The sequence below is a fragment of the Salvelinus fontinalis genome, chromosome 31, assembly GCF_029448725.1.
Source record: "Salvelinus fontinalis isolate EN_2023a chromosome 31, ASM2944872v1, whole genome shotgun sequence".
Classification (NCBI taxonomy): domain Eukaryota; kingdom Metazoa; phylum Chordata; class Actinopteri; order Salmoniformes; family Salmonidae; genus Salvelinus; species Salvelinus fontinalis.
Genome location: NC_074695.1, coordinates 27,868,327 through 27,889,597, shown reverse-complemented (window position 1 = coordinate 27,889,597; position 21,271 = coordinate 27,868,327). Strand labels below are relative to the sequence as shown.

Below are 21,271 nucleotides of genomic sequence, written 5' to 3'. Positions count from 1 at the left end.
CGATGAGACCAGGATATCCCTACCGGCCTAACCCGGATGACGCTAGGCCAATTGTGCGTCGCCCCACGGACCTCCCGGTTGCGGCCGGCTGCGACAGAGCCTGGGCACGAACCCAAAGTCTCTGGTGGCACAGCTAGCGCTGCGATGCAGTGCCCTGGACCACTGCGTCACCCGGGAGGCTGAAATAAAAAATTGTAATAACTTTTTGCTAATACAACCACCGACTTAAAAATATTTACCATTTTTTAAAAATGTACTTTGGCCTTTGCTGCTATAGCCCATAGAAACACATTGAATTACTCATTTGTACATGGCAAAACAGACAGTCAAAAAATAAATCATACGTTTCTGACACGTCTGTCCTAAATCGAATCGAATAGGCTTTGCAAAAATGTGGTAGAATGTTTATTTTGATTGGCGATTTTCTTTTACATCCCATCAAGTAGCCTGCTTTTAAATGTGTCCATGTAAACAAGATTATTGGGGAAATAGTTATTCTTGAAAGCATGTAAATGTTTTTTTTTAAACTATTATATTAAAGCGAAACTCTGCAACTTCATATTCATTATCTCAGCACCAAACCAATTGTCTACATATGTGAAAAGGGCACGTTTCTATCTGTTGTTAAAAAAGATCAGAAAGGTCCTAAAAAAATGCAGGGTAGGATTTAAATGTAAGAAAAACAATGATTTTCAAAACCTGCAATTTGTTTCTAGCCATAGGGATGGTATTTCTTTCTCCCCAAATCACTGTGAATCTGTTTGAAAATCACTGCTTTTAAAATGTTTAAACTTTTGATATCATCAGTTATAACTTCTTTAAAAAAAAATATTATGTTGACACTGGTTTGATAATGAATATGAGGTTGACAAGTTTCTGAGTTGCCCTTTTTAATGAGTATCCACAAACCCTAATTACGCACTAAAGTAGCTACATGGGTCCCAAAAAAAGATTTCTACACTAATTTCAGACACTAAACTATCTCCATATAATTCCATTCATAAAAAATAAAAACTGGTTCCAGGGACCTTCATACGAGGCTTGTGGGCATCCTAGATCAAAGCGGGGAACACCATCGTGTTCGCGAGAGTCTCTGGTTTCATTAGTGGTCATAATAGGCCAAACTGTTTGGATGCTACAGACGTTTTCGTGAGAAGACTGATTTTCAGGAAGTCTATGGTCTGAAAAACACCACTGTAGCTCTGTCACCTTTCACCGCAGGTGCGGAAGGGCGATATTGGTTTGCAAACTCTCTGAAACTTTCCACAAAATTTTCCATGGGAATTTAAGCCCTGGAATTTTGCTTAAGTTCGTCAAAGTTAGCTTGTAAGAGTCAACTTTTTTTTTGTGGGATACGATACACATAAGGAAATTCGAGTTATTGTGGCTAATTTTGGTTAAACTATCCCCAATGGAATTGCAACCCTCTGCATGCACAGTGCATTCTTCCATCACATGTGCAGCTGATTCTCAAGATCTTGCACACTAATGAGATGCTATTGAGCCCACACTGCTACACTGTCTGAGCCAAGGACTACATGCTTTCTGGTAAGTTTTGATTACAATACTGGGTGGGGTGAATATATTTTATGACACATGATTTGTTGTTAACTAGTAAATAGTAGCCTACAGCAAAGTGTGTTTAAATAATGTCTAACTTGTTAACAATTTCTGCTAGTCAGTTTGTGCTACCATGTGGGTTTTAGCTTGGTTGAGCCTGCTAACTGAGTGTTAATTCACCTGTATCCAAACATGTTTCATTAAGAAAAAAAAACTTATAAAGGAGTTGTTTAATCTAACTGCTTAACTATTTATCTGTACATGGAATTGTATTTAAAAAAAAATAAAAAATTTACTCATATTTTTTGTTCCCTCAGCACTCGCAACAAACAAGCTCTGACAAAAGACCCTCTACTTCTATTTGAGGTGAAAATTATGAATCAGACATCTTATCGATAGCAACAGCTCAGGGTCCTCCTGGAATATTTTTTTTTTGACTCGATGGAAGAACGTAGTCAGAGATGCTGATGAATGTCTTGCTTGAGCCCTGTATGCAACTGGTTCACCTCTGATGCTCACAGGCATTGTGTATTGGAAGAGATTTCTGAATATTCTTCGCCCAACATGCACCCCTCCAACCAGACATGCTTTATCTACCAAGAGTTCAAGTGAAGGTCAAGCAAATCATAGAGAAAGCAGACTGTATTGCAATCATCTCTGATGGGTGGTTGAATATTCGTGGGCAAGGAGTAAGTAACTACATCATCTCCACCCCTCGACCAGTATTCTACAAGAGCACAGACACAAGGGACAACACACACCAGTCTCTACATTGCAGATGAGCTGAAGGCAGTCATCAATGACCTTGGACCACAGAAGGTATTTGCACTGGTGACAGACAATGCTGCGAACATGAAGGCCGCTTGGTCTAAAGTGGAGGAGTCCTACCCTCACATCACACCCATTGGCTGTGCTGCTCATGCATTGAATCTGTTCCTCAAGGACATCATGGCATTGAAAACAATGGATACACTCTACAAGAGAGCCAAGGAAATGGTTAGGTATGTGAAGGGTCATCAAGTTATAGTAGCAATCTACCTCACCAAGCAACGTGAGACGAATAAGAGCACAACATTGAAGCTGCCCAGCAACATCTGTTGGGTTGTGTTGTCATCATGTTTCACAGTCTCCTTGAGGGGAAGGAGTCTCTCCAAGAAATGGCCATATTACAGTCTGCCCATATGGACAGCCCCATCAAGAGGATCCTCCTGGATAATGTATTTTGGGATAGAGTAAGCAGCCTGAAACTCCTGAAACCTATAGCAGTAGCCATTGCACGGATTGAGGGAGACAATGCCATCCTGTCTGATGTTCAGACTCTTGCAGATGTAAGAGAATACATCTGTACTGCCCTGCCCAGTTCAATGTTGCTCCAAGCAGAGGAAACTGCAGTTCTGAAATACATCAAAAAGCGTCTGGCGATGTACACTTCCAAGGAAGGGCTTTGGGATGGAGATGCAATATGGGAGTCGTGCCAACATATCTCATCAGCCGCCTCAGCGCAACTGGTCCTTGTTTGGGAACACGCACACCAAAGCAAGCAACAGTCTGACCAATACTAGGGTTGAGAAATTGGTGGCCATCTGGGCAATTTTGAGGCTTTTTGAGCCTGACAACGAGCCATCCTCAACAAGGTTGGAAGATGGGGCCTCAGTCTGATGTTCAAGAGGTGGAAATTGAAGAGGTCCGGGAAGAAGACATGGAAGCCTGAGAGGAACACAACCAAAGCTTTAGTTTCTGGACTATCATTTTACAGATGTATGTTAAAAATGTTTTTGGGAGATGCAATGGATCATTATTTCCTTATCAGTATTCCCTTTTTTTTTTTTTTTCAGTGAAATGTTCCCATGTGAAGCGTCAACTCATTTAATTAAAGTTCAGTTCGTAACTAAATTTCTTTTTTTTTCCTATTGGAGTGATTTAATCATTTGCAATTATCTCTACTTATGGTAAGGTAAAATGTTTCTGTCTCTATGATATAAAAACCTCTAAATTTAAATGGTATCTAAATATTAATTGCATATATTCCCATGGAAAGTTTCCACTTCTGAATATTCTCCAAAATGTGCAACATATCTTAAACAGATGGATTTTTAAAATTGTTAATTATAGTGTGAAAGTGTGATTTTCAAAACCTGCAATGAGGGAGGGTATTCCCCCCCCATATCACTGAATCTTTGTTTGAAAATGACTTACTTTGTAACGCACTTTATTTTTTTACTAATGTGCTGTTTTCACACAGACACTTTTGATTCTGGAGATAATTAATATTAGATTGAAAGGTTGCTGAGTCTCCTTTTTAATCTGACTATCCACCATTCTCATTGTGTGCATGTAACCCTACTCACTAAAGTAGCTATGTAGGTACTGTTACATCCTCCTGTATGTGAATCTATAGAGACATTCTCTGTTGCAGACACATTTCTAGTGACATGGCAGTGTTCATAACCTTACCAGACTTAGCTTTTTTTGCCTGAGTTGTTCATTTAATTTATTTCTCCCCAATATTCTGTTCTCTCTGTTTTGTTGCTTCAGGTTTTCACTGTCAATCATTTGTTTAATAGAATAAACAACACTTGCTAAAACCACAGACTACTTTTGAGGTCTGGGAAAAATATACAATGTTTTTTTTGAGGAGTTACTATTTTAATGGAAGTGTATACCAGCAAGAGACTATTGTTTCATTAGCCATGTTTCTGTAACCCTCATGTGATTGCAGAGTTTGCAAAACAAATGGCCACTGGATTCATATGCAAGTTTGTAGTTCACATTTAATTGAGAGGTTTTGGGAAAGCCTTTCTGTCTGAATCAGAAGATTGTTATCGTTAGCATCGTTGCTAACGGCTACACATGTAGACATGCGCACGCACAACACACACAGACGGCCATTCCTGTGCTTTTGCATTTTGTCTTATGATGCATTTTATTCATGTCTTATGTTTAACTTGGGCAAATTTAATGCATTTTCTAATAAGGTAATACATTTAGTTGATTTCAATAAAAGTTAAACACATTAAAAAATATATTGTTAATTTTAATGTCTGGATTCTGTCAGCGTTCTCTGCTGCGCAGACTGTTCCTAAATGTTGTAGTCTGGCATTATTTGTGGTCTGATGTATGGGTAAATTTGATGTTTTTAGCACCATTAACCCATAGGCTAAATCTCATACCTCTGTGAAAAGAGACTTTGTCTATGGTACTTTTTGTGGCTGATGGCCATATTACGTTGGGAGTCACTGTGTTGTTTCTGAAGCCATTACCATGCGGAGATCTTGGCTGGCATGGTTGGGCTGTTTGATGTGGTCAGATTGTGAGGCACTCCATGCTTTTCTGAGGCAGGGCTGATAAAACCCTTTACCCCTCACCTCCTCAGAGCAGAACAGAGGTTCACTTCGATAGGGAAAGAGACAGAAGATTTAGCACTGCCAATTATCTTTGTTTACCCACAAACTGTAGGCAAGAGTTGTTATCAAAGAGAATTTATGTGATGGTGGAGTTTGCAAATAATCATATCATTCTGCCAAGTAAGCATAGGCTACTTTGTAGTTAACATTTAATTGAGAAGGTTTTTGGGAAAGAGTTTCCATCTACCAGAAGACTTTCATTAGCATCATTGCTAATGGCTACACAAAGTGGTAGACTCGCGCACCACACATACCCAAACGGGGAATTCTCAATGTCCCTTCAGAAAGTTGCAGGAGATACAAATCACTGATGCATTCTGTTCATGTCTTATGATAAACTTGGGCAAATTAATACATTTTCAATACATTTAGTTGATTCCCTTTGTGCCAATACGTTTTTGAATATTGTTGAACACGATTTTAATGTCTGTATTCCTTCCGCGTTCTCCTCATTGTGCATTTTATATGGCCCTACATACTAGGCCCCTATTCCGGCAAGTGTTCCCAGATCATCTGAGTTCTGCCTTAGTAGCTGGTTAGTTCAAAGTGCAGTACAAACTGTCAAGCAGAAATGTTTCCAACACCATAAACAAACACGTCCAAGTATCTTGGCTATTGCTGATCTACAGCAATTCCCTGGCTTGTGGTGTGAGTGCACGCGTTTCTGTACAGACTGAGCTTTCTCTTGACGGCTCCCATATGGGCAAGGCTTGTGAAATTTTGTGTACATGCTTTGAAAACAACTGAAGGTGTGTCATTTGTTGTGTTCCCCCAACCACACATTGCAAACAAATAACTTGCTGTGCTGGAAGGTCCCTTGCACATTGCGTAGGACCACCCAGCTATGAGTGACACGAGGGAGATCATTCAACAAGATAAAAATTGTCCGTTTTTTAATGAGTAGAGACCCATGCCATTATTAATTATTACCCTTTGCCTCACTGTCTCTCACTATTTTCCTTGAAGATGCAGTTTACGTCTAAGTATTTAACTGGTAAATCACTACACTCCAGTAGCCTTGCATCCTGAGTAGTGGATTACTTTGAAAAAGGGGCTAATGGTTTCCACATGAGTGTAATTGCAATGGAACAAAATAAGTGTAGGTATAATTCAGGCCTTTAGAAAAATCGCTGATGTTATAGTTTTGTGATTAGGCCTCGGCCTTAGGGGCTTTGAGATCCCCAGGGGCGGCCAATGTTTGTAACAGGCAAGCCAGGCGGCTTTCTGTGACTGATCTGTACACCTTGACACTGTTAGTCCCCAAGCACATTGACAGAAGCCACATGGCTGGTTAATCCTGTGCTAGCATTCAATGCTGACAGAGAAAACGACAAGTTTGAAGTACTCCATTGAACAATTTAAGTTTTCACAAAACCGCTCTTGGAGAGGACATTGACTTTTTCAAAAGGTTTTATAGTGTTAATTCTAAATAGGTGTCTCGATCAATTGTAAAGGCCTTGCACAGTGCATACAACATGGAATTGAAGTTACCAGAGAACAAGGATTACTTCAGATTTTTTTACTTTTGGCTACTCGATTACACTAGTTTAACTACCATTACCTTAATGTTTTTACTGCTACAATAACATTTGCTCGTAGTGCTCATTAAGCCTTAATGGGCAGTGTTGATGTGCTGCTGTGTAAAGTGTATCCCTGGGGCTTGCAGTGCAGGAATTCACATGCTTTTGTCCTGTGCAGTGTATGATCCCTGGACTTGGAGAGAACATAGCAGTAGGGAGGGGCTGTGTTTTGTAAAGGACTCTGGTCTGAGCTCTCGCTCTCTGACCGGTTGTCCTCAGAGGCCCAGCGCAAGGGGGGTATCTACTCCTCCCTCCCGCTCTCTCGCTCCCCTCCTTCCTCTCTCCGCAGCTCATGGGTCGAGTGGATCAGGGAGGGATGGGGTGTAAACTGAGTCCACTGGATAGGATTGGTTGCGAGACAACAAGCCCCCCACTGCAGCCCCCTCCCCTTCCTGTTTGTGTCCTAGTCATGCGCACCCCAGACCCCCCACCCCTCATCCTCACCACCGCCACTACTGCACAGAAGAGCTGCTGACTCCTGTGGATCTTCTGTGAATACAGAACACAGGGGTAAGCCCATGGAACAGGACTGAGCATGTTTGACTTGAAGTGTTCTTCTCCACACTCTCTCTCCCTTTTCCTTCCACTCCTGTCTCCTATCCTCCTGTTTTTGATTCTGATTTTCATTTTGGTGTCTGTCTCAGAGGTGTGTAATATGAGGTAGATTTTTGAAATGTTTTTCTTGCTCTGGGTTTCCATCTGTTTTCCTGTTGTTCTTGTCCTTGGTAGCATCTGTTTGGTTCTGTGCTATTTGTTTTTGGGCCACTCTGGTCTTCTCGGGTCAGGTTTGTTTTGTGTCTGTGCTTGTAGTTTGCCAGCCATAGTATGCTTTAAACCAACACCCGCGTTCTTCTCTCTTAGGAACTCTGTCAGATCAGATGACAGATATTACCCAGTGACGCAGCATGCATTCGAGTGACTTAATGGGGTAGTTAGATATTATTTTTTGTTTAGTTTCCTCTGGCATGATGTATTTGTCTAATTGCTGTATGTGGGGTTCCCTGTATGGAGGTGAAAGCTGACACCACTATGCTTCAGTGACCTTTCTGCCTACACCACAGGCTACAGTTACGCTCATGCTGCGTTCCTGTGTTCACCTTTCATCCCAGGGATGTTATTGACTTCAAAAAATGCTGTTGACTATTGAAATGGAGTACCTCTGGAATGCATATGGAAAACCTAAAGAGAACGGATACAATGTGATTGCAAATATTGTGAGAACTAGGGACATCTGACATTTATGCTTAACTTTGATGCTGCTAGTTAACACAGGAAACCATGAAACCTTAGCTCTGGGTGGCTATTGTCTCTATTGCATAATGTGTCTAATCTCATCAATCATCTTTAATGCTCAATTGCACTGTTGTAGTGCAGGGTGTTAACGTTTAAACGAAATTGGGATCCTTAACGTTATGAAAATTCTAAACTCCACAAAATTAAAATCACAGTGCAGTTATCACAAACATTATTATCCGCGTTATAGCCCAACTAGACAATAGGCTATAAAGGCCTGGGAAAGTTGTGTAATTTAAATAAAACCAGAGAGGAAAAGGCTAACTTTAGGCTACTTTGGTGAATTTTGCGAAGCATGCAAGATATATTACCAAGACGCATGCACACCCAGCCTGCCCCTCTCTCGTCACGCTGGCTCGCCTGGTGCGTATTCATTACGCTGATTATGTTACAAAACGTTTCTTAAATGGGTGCAAATGGAACCTTCCTGAATTTGGCCAATAGAAACTCATTTTAGATTGATTACACCCCAGCTCTTTTTTTTTTTTGCTAATGATGCAAGTGTATGTTGTGTGTAGAATATCCTTGCCTATTCATTAATGCTAGGCCCTACTCTACTGACGTTGCGATACATTGCAAGCTAAGAAATTGTGAGAAAGCATTACATTGCAAGATACAGCTTTTGATTGTCGATTGATAGGCCTAGTGCACAGCTCTGACTGTCTAGCTGGGGGCCTATACTGTGCCTCTCTTTTATGAAAGATACAAGTGTTTGATTAGCTGCCGTACTTCAGAGAACAGTCTCCTCCATTCCAAAAATACTGAATCTTAGGTGTCGATTCCTAGCGTAAACTAATCTTTACACTCATGTGAGTCGACGTGCAAGGAGTTGAGGAATCAATTATTTTTTAAGTCGACTCACCACCACTACGTTGTTATCCGTTGGAAAAATAGCAGAGGAAAGGCAAGCAACAGCAACAAAGTCCTGTATGGCAGTTTTAATAAGAAAGAAATGTAAACTTTGCGACGTGGAATTGAGGTAGGCCTACAATAATGTTAGTACATTTGCAATACTTAACCATCTGAAAGGGACACATGAGACCCAAGCACAGGAAGTCTGTGGCACCTTAATTGGGGAGGATGGGCTTGTGGTAATGGCTGGAGCGGAATAAGTGAAATGGTATCAAACACATGTGTTTGATGCAGGGGCGTAGACAGAATTATTTTGGGGGATAGGCCTAGAAAAATTTGTAAAGGCATTTTTTTCCCCCTACTTGTTTATTACATTTATTTTGCGACGTGTACCGATATTATTTCGTAATACAATCGTTTTATACTAGTGCATAGTACTTGGAGCAAACTCGTTACATATACAAATAATTACATATCCCAGCATATTAAAATAAGACAGTTGCCAACAACATAAAACTGATCTTCAGGCGCACTTTAATCTTGATGGGCAAACATGCCTATATTTGATGCTACTATGTATACCACGGCGGGCAGTAGTACTATAAAATGGTACCTTTTTTAGTAGATGTATCATGAGGCGTGACCTACATCACAAGGCGCAGACGGCGAGGCTTTGAGTTGACAATAGTGATGATTTCCTCATAATCCAATGTATCTGTCTGTTCACGCTCAAAAGACAGCAAACTGAAGTGGTTCAGTCGGGCGCTTGTCATTGATGTGCGAAGACAATTTAAAAAAAATCCTAGTTGTTGAGAAGTCTCTCTGCACTGCATGATGTCATTGGAAGTGTGACAGTGATCCTTAACAGAGTTTATATTAGGGAAAATCTCATCAGGACAGCTGTCAAGTACACTCATTATGGAGGAAAAGTCACTCTCCCATGTTCATTTTGCGACTCAACTGCTGAATAAAAACAGTGAATTCAGCATCCTCAATTGATATTGCATAATGATCGCATATGGTCTTCAAGCTGCTCTTTAAGGCCGGAGGTTTGGGATTCTTTGGAAAAGGAGACTGCCGCTTGCATGATCCCATATGTGTCTTCTTGAAATCTTGAGTTTAACTCTAATCTGTCTGTCTAGAATATTATTCCAAAGTTGCCTCACTCTTGATGCTGGTTGTTTTCCATCCATATTGAAGTTGTGACTACACTGTCTGCCAATTTTACAGGCTGTTTTTGCTGCCGTGATGCGCTCACATCCAAATTACTAATATCATGCTTAATCATCTCTTCAGTTAACTCAGGGGAGACTTTGATAAAGTTCAAGCTATCTCTGAACGTACAAAAGCTGCTTTTGAGGATTTCAATTAAACCAATACAGTCCGTCACAGATAATGTAGAGCTTTGTAATCACTTCGTAGCAAAATCACTAGTGTCAAACAATTTGCTAAACGTGACTAACAGGAATAAAAACGTATTGTTCTGGATTTGTCGTAAGAGGGCATCAGCTTCTAATTTGGTTTGTCCACAAGCCTCTGAAATCTGCAAAAACCTCTAGAAGCACTTTACTCACAGACCCTGATTTTGAACTCCAAAGTTAATCTGGATTTTTCTAGCTCAATACATGGTCTATCGGGATGCAACTCTTTCTGTACTTCTATGAATTGAGCATGTCAGTGGGATCCCATCATAATTGTGTGTAGCTGGTTTACTGTGTCACAAAAAGTACTGACATGTCCCGACACTTTTGCACAGAACCAGATAGAAACGGTGGGAGTTGCAATGCACATATTCCGTTTGCATAAATGTTTGCTTTAGTAGGACATGTTCCCTGACATGACTGAAGCGCCATCGAAACAAAAACCCACACGGAGTGGGATCCAACTCCAGGGGTTGGATTCCTTGTGCAGACAAATCAGCGGTTTCCGTAAACCCAACAGCTGTTAAAGTGGGGCAAAAAAGTATTTAGTCAGCCACCAATTGTGCAAGTTCTCCCACTTAAAAAGATGAGGCCTGTAATGTCCATCATAGGTACACTTCAACTATGACAGACAAAATGAGAATTTTTTTTCTCCAGAAAATCATGTTGTAGGATTTATTTGCAAATTATGGTGGAAAATAAGTATTTGGTCAATAACAAAAGTTTCTCAATACTTTGTTATATACCCTTTGTTGGCAATAACAGAGGTCAAACGTTTTCTGTAAGTCTTCACAAGGTTTTCACACACTGTTGCTGGTATTTTGGCCCATTCCTCCATGCAGATCTCCTCTAGAGCAGTGATGTTTTGGGGCTGTTGCTGGGCAACACGGACTTTCAACTCCCTCCAAAGATTTTCTATGGGGTTGAGATCTGGAGACTGGCTAGGCCACTCCAGGACCTTGAAATGCTTCTTACGAAGCCACTCCTTCGTTGCCCGGGCGGTGTGTTTGGGATCATTGTCATGCTGAAAGACCCAGCCACGTTTCATCTTCAATGCCCTTGCTGATGGAAGGAGGTTTTCACTCAAAATCTCACGATACATGGCCCCATTCATTCTGTCCTTTACACGGATCAGTCGTCCTGGTCCCTTTGCAGAAAAACAGCCCCAAAGCATGATGTTTCCACCCCCATGCTTCACAGTAGGTATGGTGTTCTTTGGATGCAACTCAGCATTCTTTGTCCTCCAAACACAACAAGTTGAGTTTTTACAAAAAGTTCTATTTTGGTTTCATCTGACATTCTCCCAATCTTCTTCTGGATCATCCAAATGCTCTCTAGCAGACTTCAGACGGGCCTGGACATGTACTGGCTTAAGCAGTGGGACACGTCTGGCACTGCAGGATTTGAGTCCCGGGCGGCGTAGTGTGTTACTGATGGAAGGCTTTGTTACTTTGCTCCCAGCTCTCTGCAGGTCATTCACTAGGTCCCCCCGTGTGGTTCTGGGATTTTTGCTCACCGTTGTGATCATTTTGACCCCACGGGGTGAGATCTTGCGTGGAGCCCCAGATCGAGGGAGATTATCAGTGGTCTTGTATGTCTTCCATTTCCTAATAATTGCTCCCACAGTTGATTTCTTCAAACCAAGCTGCTTACCTATTGCAGATTGTCTTCCCAGCCTGGTGCAGGTCTACAATTTTGTTTCTGGTGTCCTTTGACAGCTCTTTGGTCTTGGCCATAGTGGAGTTTGGAGTGTGACTGTTTGAGGTTGTGGACAGGTGTCTTTTATACTGATAACGAGTGGAGGACAGAGGAGCCTCTTAAAGAAGAAGTTACAGGTCTGTGAGAGCCAGAAATCTTGCTTGTTTGTAGGTGACCAAATACTTATTTTCCACCATAATTTGCAAATAAATTCATTAAAAATCCTACAGTGTGATTTTCTGGATTTTTTTTTCTAATTTTGTCTGTCATAGTTGAAGTGTACCTATGATGAAATTTACAGGCCTCATCTTTTTAATGGGAGAACTTGCACAATTGGTGGCTGACTAAATACTTTTTTGCTCCACTGTAATTTAATAATTCCAGCATGAATGTATCGGATGCACACAGCAATAAGTTCTCGTCTAGATTGTTCTTTATATTCATCTGCTACTATGGCAAAATACATGTAAGGTGCAGAATGAACTTTGTCTTTTATCCTGCACAGTAACAATGGTGCTGCACACTCCAGCAACTCGTTCTGAATTTCGGGGCTCATAAGCGTGGTATTGCGAGGTAGCTCATTAAGCCTGTTTTGTATTTCTGAGTCATGCTTTGAGATGAAATTGAAGATTTCTAAAAAGTTACCTTTGTTTGCCTCCTTCAGTTTCTCTATGCCCTCTGAGTGGAATATCCTGCTTTGCACACATTAGAACAATATCTATGACCACTTTAACACGTGCAAGGTTTCTTTCTATAAAATCCATGTTTGCATCACCATGTATTTGGCTTAACAGTCCCACGACTTCTAGGCCCATGGGTCGCCTTGTAGGATTCACAATTTGCAAGGTCACTAGCATGTCATTTGCTATTCTCGTGTTTGCAGCAAGCATTTCTTGTGAGTTTCCAGTTTTTAAATCAATCTCGTACAAATCTGAATTTGACATTTGCCCCAGGAAAGTGACTGCAAAACTTACAATAAATTGCATCTTTTGCTTTACTATACTCAATCCACACACACTGGTCATACCACCTTGAAGAGAAGCAATGTGATTTATTATACTTGAAGGGAACTTTGCTAGCTTTGGTTGACAGGCTGGTTCATCAACGGCAGACAAATCTGTCGGTGGACCTACTGCAGGTTCACCCCCGCCCGCAGCATCAAGAACGAGAGGAGACGGTGGGGTAGGCAAGCATGCCTGGCTCAACGTGGCATTGGCGGTTGTGATGGCGTTTGCGCTTGTTTATATCCTGTTAATGTCTCATTCTTGAAGATATCGGGAGATTGATCCAAATTATTTTCTGGGGCACTTTTTTTCCCCTCCAGGTATCTTTTTTTTGGAAAATCTAGTGGTCGACATTTGGTTTGCCATTGCTAGAACTACTAAATGACCTTAGCTGGTGAGTCAATTTGAGTAAGCTAGCGTGGTAGAGCTTGCTAGCTTATGCGCTACAAAGTTTATCCACTTGACGTTGTTCAGGTAAACCACCATATGATTTTATTTTAAATATAACCAATAGTCGGAAGCCAACTTGATCGTTGCGGACTATTACATTATATTAAAATTACCCATAGAAAATAAATCTCACATGCATTTCTTTTAAATAATTAATAAAATAAATACAAATAAAAAGATATATTGAAGAATAACTTTTTTGGGGTAGGCCTGAGAACAAACACCCAGGCCTACCCGTGGCTACGCCGCTAGTTTGATGCCATGCCATTCACTCCGTTCCTGTCGTTTTATGAGCCGTCTTCCCCTCAGCCTCCACTGGACCCAAGCCATTGCAGGCAGCAGCACAGCTGCATTGAATTTCTGGAGTTCTATGATATTTTTTTTTTGCATTTTAATGGACAATCAGGGAAAGTGTCTTTTTAAAGATTGTCACATCCCTAGTTGTAGTCAAGTCATACTGACTATAACAAAAGTGAATTGACTGACTGGTCTAAGATCTGAGGGACTTGCTGCTTTGAGAGTGGTAGGCATGCACAGTAGTGACGGGTCAGCTGTTTGTTACCTTCCCGCAATTGGTAATAACCCATCGGAAACCGCCGAACAATATGTGAAAATCTGAGGCACGACCCTCACCTGCAAATATTTAAATTTAAAAAATGAGCTGTACAGTCAGATGGCAGAGCAAATATTTTTTGGGGACAGGACTATCTTTGTGCTTATTTCTGACATTTTGTGAGGCTACTTGTTCGTTAGAACACATTATCACATGTTCTAATACCTTTAAAACGATAACCTGCACTCCAGATGGCCAAATCAGCCAGTAGATGGTATTGGCATACTTGTCTAGAACACATCCATCAGTCTATATCGTCATAACAAAGTATGTGCCGTCAGATTAATACCCTTAATATTGCAAAGCAGTTCTCCTCTCGGCTCCCTGCTAGCAGGTTCTTGCCCTTTGCACGTTTCCATAGCAAACTCACCAACTCAGTTTTGAGCTAGACACATGATCTCTACCAGGTTCGAAAATTGTGAGAATGTATCTCCTAAATTGTAAGTGCAGTGTGTTTCAGGGATTTTACAGCGAGCTACCAACTTCATATGCTGATATTGACTTCGGTATTATTGAATGTAGCTATGTTTTCTAACTAGCTAGCCAGCCTGTACAGAGGTAGCATTGTGGGTTTTGTACCCAACAAATTTCCAAAACAATTTTCACGTGTTGCTTCCTACCTTATCACAATTAAATGCAAAAAGAACATGGTATGTTACTTCATGTTCCTTATTTAACCATGTAAATCACAATTTGTGGTTTCGAGTGGGTTATCCCTCTAAGGAAAATTAAAAGCTATGAAAACGACTCAACTTTCTTCTGATAATATTTCAGTGAGATTTAGATGCATATTTTATGTGGTTGAAATATTCTCAGCTTTTATGATGCACATTCGTTCTCCCAAGATGCCTTGAAGAAATTCTATTTCTCCACTCCTGTCCCCGTGTCATTTTACATTTGATGTATCATTTTACTGCAAGAAATGTAATTTATTTTTATTTTTAGGAGTTAATATTATATTGGGCTATGTGAGAGGTTATAGGCCTACAGTCGGTGTCCAGATCTCAAGCTACTATTTCATTTAACCCATCTCAACAGTAGCCTATAGTTCCCTTGATGTGCCATTTTGAAGTCCCCGTTTTGACTGTCAAATTAGTATAGCGCCTCACAATCATCACAAGTAACATAGCCGGCCGGCACTGTTATCATCTTTTACGAGTTTGCCAAATCTTTCCCAAACATTAGGCTACTCTTCCTTCCTTCCTTCCTTCCTTCCCTCCCTTCTTTATTTTCAACTCTTCACTTCGCAGCTTTTCTCTTATCGTGGATTGACGTTCACTTTTGCTGACCAAGTTCCCAAAAGCATTTGTCAATTGGTGTGTATTTGGAGAGTGTACAGTTAGGCCTTAGTTCGTAGCCTAAGCTTTAACACCAGATACAAATAATTAAAGAAAAACCTAAATGTAGCCTGTCTATATAGATTATACATTTATAGTTTAGCATTTCCCCCCCCCCCTTTATTCAACATGCCCGCCACCCACCTGCCCTTCATCCACACAATATTTAATGCCTCTGAAACTGCCTGCCCCGTGGATATGAGTCAAAGTATAGAATGCACCATGCGAGCAGGCCTCAGGATGGCTTTCACCCAGATGCAGCAGGGAGGTGAGGTATTTTAAAGGAGTAGTTCATTATTTTACTACATGATGTTAGACTACTTTCAGGATGAGGTACATGGGCCCGGAGAAATTGTGATCCATGGTTCGGTTTTCTTTAAAAAGTCACTACAAACTTCAGCTAACTCTAGCCACCCCTACCTAAAATGAAATGGTAATGATAGGAGCATGTGAACACGTATTTATTTTTTCATTCAAAATGCAGAAATCACTCAATTTCCTGGTTGCAGAAGTTCAAATAGTTTTCCTAATTTCAGTTTGTGACAAAACAAGCAAGTATAGTGTAGAGAATCATTGTACAATCTATACCGCTGTGAAATGTTTTCCATAACCAAAAATATTTTCTTTTATTCAGCAGTTTAAAACTGGTGTAAAAGATGCAAAAACTCAACTTCAGAACGGGAAGCATAGAAATAGTGGATGTAACAGATCTATAACATTAATTTCTATGTGAATTTGGTCAGGTTGACATATTGAAGCTTTAAAATGGCCAAATCACCTTTTAAGTAACATCAAACCAAATATGAAGTTGATTTCCAGTGATTGTGGTCACAGGTGATATCAGGCCCCCATCACTGCCATTTTTTAGATTTTTAGCTGAATATTGTAGTGGTGGTTTAAAGAACCAAACTATGGAGTAGAATTTCTTCTGGCTCATAGCCTACTTTCAGGGTGAGGAACCATCTAACATGTTGTAAACTACTCCTTTAATTCCCCTTAGCCAGGAATTGAAATCCTTCAATGGATCTGCACTCATAACTCTGTCCTGTGTGCCAGCTGGGTCTGGTCAGCTTTATGAGATGTAGGCTACAGCAGTAGTGTAATGGTGGTGCAGTAGTAGTGGATGATGTGATGGCAGGCTGCAGCACACTCCCCCATTGCAGTACCAGCCAAGAGCCAACAAAACTGTGCCCTTTTCTCCTGTGCACTGCTGCTGCATTAACACAGACAATCAGTCGTTTCCCTGAGTGAGGGCGGGAGGGAGAAACAAACTAAGCCAACACCAAATAAGTGAGGTAATGATTTTCGGAACTGCCTCTCTCCCGCTCTCATTATTTTCCCCATATGGACTTGGTTGTTTTTCCTCCCTCACGGAGGTTTCATGTGGGACTCATGCCTGGCTGAGGAATACAGAGAAACATCCAGCTCCTCTCTGGACTTGAGGGACAATGTAGCTGTTTGCTGCTGTGCCCATTCTGTCCATAAGGCCTTGTTGTTTACACTTCTGTTGGATAGAGAGTGGTGTACCAGATTTTGCAGTCAGATATTCACTGTTCAAACATGTTTTACTGTTACCTGATTTATTATTTTTTAATTGATGGGTCAATCCGATTTTAATTCCTCTGTGATAGAGAACTATTTGTCTCCATGGCAGGCAGTAGTGGTTGGATTCACCAGTGTGTATGTGTAGTCTGGGGCTTGGCTGTGTGGAGCAGAGTAGCCAGCCCTGCAGGTACCTCCCACACTGTACAGTAATGAACTCTGACTCTTGCTGTGTGAGTTCTTTTTCTGCTGTCCTAGTCAAGTGTGGTAAGTGCAGCAAGTGGGTCTTGAATTAGTTGCATCTATGTGCTTTCCCCACTTGCCCTCTTCCACGTTTTGCTATAAATCTCCTCCCCTGAGTTCAGCTGTGGGCTGCATTTGAGCTAGCATGATTGTGTCTGCTCACCCACTCACTCGCTCACTCGCGCTCTTCCTCGCTGTCAGTTTCTTGAACAGCCTGTAGATTTGTGTTTTTTTTTCTTAAACGGATGTAGCAGGCCTTATTTCCACATCTATTAAAAAAAAAAATATATATATATATCATTAATTGATGCCAGGGTTGCGTGGTGAAATGGATATTTTTTTCCTGTTCTTTTTGTAATGTGGAGCTGTGTGGAGGGAGATTCAGGGCAGGCTGAATCCCTGAGCAGATGGAGTGGTGGTGTGTGTCTGCTGAAGATGTGGGTTTGGACACGTGACTCCAGGAAGGGTTTAAATTAGGTGAACTCTACAAAGTGAGCGGAAAGCAAAGTACTGCAAGCCAATTACAGACCTACTGCAAATCATCTATTTTCTAAGAATTAAAAAAATATTTAAATGGGGTTTATTAGAAATATTTTCGTAGTTTCTTATACTCATGATGGTTAATTTGTGTGCCCCTTTAACACTAGAACCACTAAAGCAGTCATTCTGACTGCTCATGATTATAAAACATTTTCTCTGCCATTTTTAAACTCATGACCCCCTCTGTCCTTGACTTTTCCTAAATATTTCAACACGCTGCTGTTTAAATGTTAATATCACAAACAGAACTGGAGTTATAACAAGTTTTAGGAGGGTATGTCATTTTTTTTAATGGTTTTCCCTAATTGCCCCCGATCTGCACCTTCTCCCAAGTTGCCTCAACTGAACCTAAACTATACCGTCACTAATTTAATTTCTGTATCAACAGATGAAATTAATGGAGTGAAGTATGATGGGTGAGTTGATGAGCGAGGGGAAGTGAACAATGCATAGTTATGTAATCACCAATTGGGATTACTGGGGAGTGTCAAACCCAGCAGCGTTGCAGTTCTTGACACAAATCGGTGCGCGTGGCACCTACTACCATACTATGTTCAAAGGCACTTAAATCTTTTGTCTTGCCCATTCACCCTCTGAATGGCACACATTACATAATCCATGGCACAATTGTCACAAGGCTTAAAAATATTTTAGCAGCTCACTGCTGCTAAATGAAATATGGGGAACACTGAAGATGCCTTGTCCTGTTCATAAAAATATTGTGTTCTGCTCAAATGTCTGTTGTGGCAGGAGGTTTTCAGGTGCTGGGTTCTAAAGGAATATACATTAAAAATAAATAAAAAAGAGAAACTTGCGCTCACTGAAATATACTGCTCAAAAAAATAAAGGGAACACTTAAACAACACAATGTAACTCCAAGTCAATCACACTTCTGTGAAATCAAACTGTCCACTTAGGAAGCAACACTGATTGACAATAAATTTCACATGCTGTTGTGCAAATGGAATAGACAAAAGGTGGAAATTATAGGCAATTAGCAAGACACCCCCCAAAACAGGAGTGATTCTGCAGGTGGTGACCACAGACCACTTCTCAGTTCTTATGCTTCCTGGCTGATGTTTTGGTCACTTTTGAATGCTGGCGGTGCTCTCACTCTAGTGGTAGCATGAGATGCAGTCTACAACCCACACAAGTGGCTCAGGTAGTGCAGTTCATCCAGGATGGCACATCAATGCGAGCTGTGGCAAGAAGGTTTGCCGTGTCTGTCAGTGTAGTGTCCAGAGCATGGAGGCGCTACCAGGAGACAAGCCAGTACATCAGGAGACGTGGAGGAGGCCGTAGGAGGGCAACAACCCAGCAGCAGGACCGCTACCTCCGCCTTTGAGCAGGAGGAGCACTGCCAGAGCCCTGCAAAATGACCTCCAGCAGGCCACAAATGTGCATGTGTCAGCATATTGTCTCACGAGGGCTCTGAGGATCTCATCTCGGTACCTAATGGCAGTCAGGCTACCTCTGGCGAGCACATGGAGGGCTGTGCGGCCCCACAAAGAAATGCCACCCCACACCATGACTGACCCACCGCCAAACCGGTCATGCTGGAGGATGTTGCAGGCAGCAGAACGTTCTCCACGGCGTCTCCAGACTCTGTCACGTCTGTCACATGTGCTCAGTGTGAACCTGCTTTCATCTGTGAAGAGCACAGGGCGCCAGTGGCGAATTTGCCAATCTTGGTGTTCTCTGGCAAATGCCAAACGTCCTGCACGGTGTTGGGCTGTAAGCACAACCCCCACCTGTGGACGTCGGGCCCTCATACCACCCTCATGGAGTCTGTTTCTGACCGTTTGAGCAGACACATGCACATTTGTGACCTGCTGGAGGTCATTTTGCAGGGCTCTGGCAGTGCTCCTCCTGCTCAAAGGCGGAGGTAGCGGTCCTGCTGCTGGGTTGTTGCCCTCCTACGGCCTCCTCCACGTCTCCTGATGTACTGGCTTGTCTCCTGGTAGCGCCTCCATGCTCTGGACACTACGCTGACAGACACGGCAAACCTTCTTGCCACAGCTCGCATTGATGTGCCATCCTGGATGAGCTGCACTACCTGAGCCACTTGTGTGGGTTGTAGACTGCGTCTCATGCTACCACTAGAGTGAGAGCACCGCCAGCATTCAAAAGTGACCAAAACATCAGCCAGGAAGCATAAGAACTGAGAAGGGGTCTGTGGTCACCACCTGCAGAATCACTCCTTTATTGGGGGTGTCTTGCTAATTGCCTATAATTTCCACCTTTTGTCTATTCCATTTGCACAACAGCATGTGAAATTTGTTGTCAATCAGTGTTGCTTCCTAAGTGGACAGTTTGATTTCACAGAAGTGTGATTGACTTGGAGTTACATTGTGTTGTTTAAGTGTTCCCTTTATTTTTTTGAGCAGTGTATTATTTCGATTTTAATTTGTTTTAGCAGCGAGGTAAGAAAAAATGGAGACGTTTTGGCAGTATGCTTCACCAGCGTTTACGAAGGCTGCCGCCTAAATGCGCCCGTTTCTTCTGACCTCTGCTGCTAAAAAAAATTGCATTAAAACAAATATTTCAGCGAGTGCAGGTTTTCCCTTTTTCAAGTTGTCCTGCTGTTCATCTCAGTGCGTTCAGATCGAAGGCCAAGGGGTGTCAAATTGGCGATGGTAGGGACTGAGGCTCGGTGGGGAGCCTGTATATATTTTGTCTCCCTGGACCTCGAGGAGCTCTGCCTCTAGGGTGCTACTTTTCACCATTTTTAGACTGCCTGGAACAGCTTTTTATCTGGAGTGCCAATCACAACCATTTCCTTCCAAAAAGTACATGAAGATAGAGTCGGTGGCCTTTTGCCCTTTTACCAAACCTACTGTACACGGCCAGTACGACATGGCTAGACACTCTGATATGCATAGCCTAAACATTGATCGCAATTTGGATTAACAAAAGTTTCGGATTGGTTAACTGATTGGCTATAAATCATACTACTCTTACGCTTGAAGTTTTCTGGTGTGTGATACTATAGGGCAATTCCACCGTTATAGAGTGACACAGACTGATTGTTCACTTTAAAATCTGTCACATAAAGCAATAATTGCAAAGTTAAAGAACCCGTAACTCTATGCACAATGCTTACTTTTAACAATTTCCACTGAGTTGTATGGCTTAACTTGTCAATCATTGGATTTTGTTAGACATACATTTTAAAGTGAAAGATCTGAGTCTGTCACTCTTACTGTGGAATTGCCCCATAATTACCCAGCATACCACTCACTGACCTGAATCGCTCCCTGTCGTAACGTTTTCCCAGCTGCGTTTGATATATAGGCTAATGCCTGCTGGCGTTATCTGATAGAAACACTATGGAGTAAGTAAAGCGATCAGTGCTCTGATGTGTACAGTGCATTCGAAAATTATTCAGACCCTTTGACTTTCTAAATTTTGTTACCTTACAGCCTTATTCTAAAATGGATTAAATTGTTTTTTCACCTCAATCTACACATTACCCCATAATACATTTGCAAACATTTCTAAAAAAACAGTTTTTGCTTTGTCATTAAAATAAAACTGAACTCACATTTACGTAAGTATTCTGACCCTTTACTCAGTACTTTGTTGACGTATCATTGGCAGTGATTACAGCCTCGTCTTTTTGGGTAAGACGCTACAAGCGTGGCACACCTTTTATTTGGGGAGTTTCTCCCAATGCTTCTCTGCAGATCCTCTCAAGCTGTCAGGTTGGATGAGGAGCATCACTGCACAGCTAT

General features: G+C 41.6%; 1 protein-coding gene across 5 annotated transcripts in view; it reads left to right on the top strand.

The window, feature by feature from the left end:
- Window positions 1-21,271, top strand: part of LOC129829969 (vitamin D3 receptor A) — an 88,285-nt gene that overhangs the window by 2,644 nt on the left and 64,370 nt on the right. The window contains exon 1 of one of the 5 annotated variants that reach the window (XM_055892038.1): window positions 6,948-7,054. The exons of 3 other annotated variants lie outside the window; for them this stretch is intronic. The gene's annotated coding sequence lies outside the window, so the exon portion shown is untranslated. Of the gene's footprint in view, window positions 1-6,947; window positions 7,055-21,271 lie in introns of those variants that run through there. One more of the 5 variants, XM_055892042.1, reaches the window with a different exon arrangement.